This window comes from Propithecus coquereli, unplaced genomic scaffold (assembly GCF_000956105.1).
Source record: "Propithecus coquereli isolate 6110/MARCELLA unplaced genomic scaffold, Pcoq_1.0 Scaffold27, whole genome shotgun sequence".
NCBI classification, from domain to species: Eukaryota; Metazoa; Chordata; class Mammalia; order Primates; family Indriidae; genus Propithecus; species Propithecus coquereli.
Window position 1 is genome coordinate 9,777,042 of NW_012148285.1, and position 4,900 is coordinate 9,781,941.

Consider the following 4,900-nt stretch of genomic DNA (forward strand, 5'->3'; position numbering starts at 1 on the left):
TGACACAGTTCTCACTGGGCTGCAATCAAAGTGTTGACAGGGCTGTGTGCTCAGCCAGGGGCTCTGGGGAAAATCCGTTTCCTTGCCTTTCCCAGTTTCTAGAGACCACCTGCTTTCCTCGGCTCCTGGACCCTTTCTTCCACCTTCAAAGCCAGCATGCTGCATCTCTCTCTCCTCCATTTCTCACGTCTCCCTCTCATTTTCTGCCCTCCCCCATAATGAAGGACCCTTGCGGTCACGCTGTCCTCCCCACCCCCATCCACATACCTGATTTTAAAGTCAGATGATTAGCAACCTAATTCCCCTTTGCCTTGTATCGTAACATATTTGAGGATTAGGATGTGGGCATCTTTGTGGGAGGGGGAGGACAATAATTCTGCCTCCCATAGGGGTAAACTCCTAGATTTACCAATCAGCAATTTGAATAGATTTCCAAAAGGAAATTAAAGTGTTAGAGAAGGGGGTGGGTGATCAGTAGTTCCACAAGATGGAAGGGTGTTTCTGGGCAGACACAACCACAGATGTTCACTACAGATCAAAATCGAAGTCACATCTCTGTTGATCCATCATCTTTCAGTGTCTCCAGACCAGTCTCATGACTAGCACAATTGGACATAGTACTAAACAGGTACACACACAAGTGAACGTGATTTCTATTGGCCTGTAAAATACCCTGAAGTTTTTTGAAGATTTTTTTTTAATCCCTAAGTTATTCTTTGGTTGTTTGTTCTTTTCTTATGTGTAGAATTCATAAAAATGGTTATGTGAGGGCCCTAGTGCATTGGAATTTTATTGTGCCGTGTTTAAGAAAATAAAATATCCTCAAAAATAAATGGCAGTAAGACTTTTTCTCAATTTAAGGTGTTAAACTTGTTCTCATCTCTATTAAGGTGGCACCCAAACTTGGTAAATTTTCCAGGCCAGATAAAATAGTTCATTTAAGTTCTGGGCCTCTGTGAAATTTCCTTATCTTACTCCATTCCCAATAGTTAACTATAATATATAGTTTGGCATATATATTATTTTAGATTTTTAAAAATATGATCATATGTAGAAATATACTATACAATTTTTCATTTGATTTTTTTCTCACACAATAATACTCTTTAGAAAAAATTGTAGATTGGTTCATACAGCTCCGCTTTGTGTTTTTTTGAAACAGATCATTGCAAGATCTTCCAAATGTTTTGAGAGAAGCCCTAGGTTTGGGATTTTATGGAAAAAGTGCTAACATTTTTTTTTATTTCAGCATATTATGGGGGTACAGATGTTTATGTTACGTATGTTGCCCTTGCCCCCCCCAAGTCCGAGTTTCAAATACGTCCGTCCTTTGGGTGGTGCGAAAAGTGCTAACATTTTAAATGTTGGCAATGAATTTAAAAATTTGCAGAATATAATCTTAGCACTTTGGGAGGCCAAAGTGGGAGGATCACTTGAGCCCAGGAGTTTGAGACCAGCCTGGGCAACATAGTGAGACCCCATCTCTACAAAATATTAAAAAATTAATTGGGCATGGTGGTGTGCACCTATAGTCCCAGCTACTTGGGAGGCTGAGGCAGGAGGATCATTCAAGCCCAGGAGTCTGAAATTGTAGTGAGCTATGATCTCGATACTGCACTCTAGCCTGGGCAACAGAGCAAGACCCTGTCTCAAAAAAAAAAAAAAAAATTACAGAACAGTGTGTAGCCTTCCCCAGTATACCTGTGTGCTTCATTCATCCTGTACACCCCTAGTCTGAATGGGGGTGCTTTTCCATCCAGCCCCACGTGGATGGTGTCAGTAGAATCTGTCAAAACCTAGAATTAAGGAGATAAAGGAGGGGAAAAGACTCAGCTGTGGTTGAGATTATCATTGTTCCCTGTTATGCTGTTACCTTCTCCTTCTAAGCACACAAGGGGATTGTACCTCTCAGCTTCCTTTTCACTGGGCAGGGCCATGAGACTAGTTCTGGCCAATGGGCTGTGAGCAGAAGGGACACATGTCCCTGTGATGCTCCAGCAATCACTTGCTGGTCTGAAACCATCCAGCTCTGCTCTTCCCCCAGCAATCAGGGAAGCATGTCCTCAGATGGAGCCCCCAGCACTGGGGGTCCCTGAGTGACTGTGTTAAGTGGAGTCCTTTTAATGACCCCCACCAGATATTAATTTTTGTATGAATGAGAAATAAACCTTTGTTGTTTTATGATTCTGAGATTCTATGGTTTTTAAAATATGTTTTTAACTATAATGTAACTTGGATTATCCTGGCTGATATGGGGTATATTAGTTTTCTTCTCTTTTCCTTCCTTCCTTCCCTCTTTCCTTCCTTCCCTCCTTCCTTCCTTGCTCTGGTACCCTGGGTAGAGTGCAGTGGTGTCATTGTAGCTCACTGAAACCTCAAACTCCTGGGCTCAAGCGATCTTCCTGCTTCAGCCTCCCGGGTAGCTGGGACTACAAGCACGTGCCACCATGCCCAGCTAATTTTTCTATTTTTAGTAGAGATGGGATCTTGCTCTTGCTCAGGCTGGTTTCGAACTCCTGAGCTCAAGCAATCCCCCCGCCTCAGCCTCCTAGAGTGCTGGGATTACAGGTATGAACCACAGCACCTAGCCAGGACATCTTCGTTTTCTATTGCTGTGTGACAAATTACCATAAATTTAGCAGCTTAAAACAACACTCATTCATTTGCTCACAGTTTTATAGGTCAGAAGTCTAGCATAATGTGGCTGGATTCTCTGCTAAAGACACAACAAGGCTAAAATCCTAATCTGGAGATTCAACCAGGGAAAGGGCTCCCTTGGGCAGTTTGCAGAATTCATTTCCTTGCGGTTGTAGGACTAAGGTTCCTGTTGTCTTGCTAGTTGTTGGTCTCAGCTTCTAGGATCTGCCCTCGGGTTCTTGCTGTGTGGTCCCTCCTCCTCAACCATTGAGAACCTTCCTCAAATTCCATCCCTCTCATGCTTTGAATTTCTCCAACTATTTTTTCTACAACCATCCAGAGAAAACTCTCTGAATTATAAAGGCTCACATGATTAGGTTAGCCTCAATCTTTTTTTTTTTTCCCTTATTTTAAGGTCAACTGTGTCACATGACACAACTTAATCATGGAGTAAAACCCATCATGTTCACAGTACTGGGGATTACATAGGCCATGTACACCCCAGGAGCAGAAACTCTTGATGGCCATATTAAGATTCTGTCTAACATATGGCAAAGAAGTAGCAAAGACAGCAAGTGAGTAAGAAAGACTATTTGTTGGCCTACTTCTGCATGGGGAAGAATCTATATATCTATCTCTTATTTAACAAATTTAATTCGTTCCAGAAAATCCTGCTGCTAAGTAAAAAGCCATTAAGTGGGAAAAAGATTCCATTAGCTTTAATGGAAAAAATTGTGATGCATTCCATCTCAATCCACAATATCCTCCCAATTTTTAAAGATAGAAAAACATATCAATTGAACAATGAAAACGCATTTATATAAGTAATATATATAGTTTATTGCTATACATTTATTATACCAATAAATATGTATTTATTTATATAAATAAATATAGCTTATATGTAAGACATAAGAAGGTGTATTGTCTTTGTCAAAAGAGGAAGACTTAAACATAAGAAGGTGTATTGTCTTTGTCAAAAGAGGAAGACTTACTTGTGGATGGCAGCTGGTGAGATAGGTGTGCCAGGGAATTGTTTTTTGAGAGGCACATTTTTATTTCTGCCTCATTTTCTTTAGCAATTTCCAAATCATTTGGGGGCTGGTGGGTTGGTTGTGTTGCACTCAAACTGCACAAAAAATAACAGCAGAGCTCAGAAAACACCTATAGGATGAAGCAAGATTGAACATAAGCATGCTCATGGAAATAGCACACATGCAAAACACATTGGAGAGCTAAGATGACTTCCCTTCTTCATTCCTTCCTCTTGGTGTATGTACCCAAGGAAAATCTTCTAGGCTCACCCAAACGTGGCTCACAATTCGAATTTGTTCCACCTGATACGCTTGATAATTTCTGACTTGAAACTGTTGTGTTGGATAAATTGGAGGGTGTATCTTTGCCTGAAACTATAATGTCAAACTATCACTTCTTATAGCATGTTTATTTAATGTGTTTTTGGAGGAAAAAAAACTGGTATTTCAAAAAAAAAAAAAACAAAACAGGAATGGTTGTCCAAAAAGTAGTATAAGTTTTTAAGAGCCATTATGACAAACATTGATTGAACAGCTATAATGTGATCTCGAATTTAGACTTAGTTCTAGGAAGGATACATGGTTTAGGGACACTCTGAAATACGTAGGCCCATAGATGGTTTCTATTTTTTTCTCTGCTGTTAAAAAAAAAATCACCCTTTTTTCCATAGTTAAATTGAAAATTAACAAGTCAAGTATCATAAGAGAAAATATTTGAGATTAAATTAAGTCAAAATGACCCATTTGGAGGTCATCACTAATTAAGAGTTTCTAAAAGAACCACACTTAAGAAATGAATATAAATATTAAAGTGGATAGTTACTGGTTTTTATAACTTTTAAAATAAGGAAATTTTTAAGTTAAGCGTTATTTTCATATTTTAGGGTGATGTTTTCTATGCCACAAAACATTATAACAGAATAATAATTTAAGAAATCAGTACAAAACAATAATGGTGAATTTCTGTACCTTCAGTTAAAACATTTTAATAGGAAGTGTCCAATTTTGTTATAGTATTATATTTCTACTTTCTAAATGCCATGTAGGGTACTTTTTTTAGGATTTTGAATGAGGTAGAAAGGCTGTAAGCCTCAGCTTCTCTTTTGTTGTTTTTCCAAAATAGTCTTTCTTTAAAAATTCCTCAGTGTAAGTTTATCTTTGCCTAAAATGAGCAAAAGAATATTTTTATCAAAGTCTCTTGAAAGTTCAAAAGGAGGAAGTATAGTTTT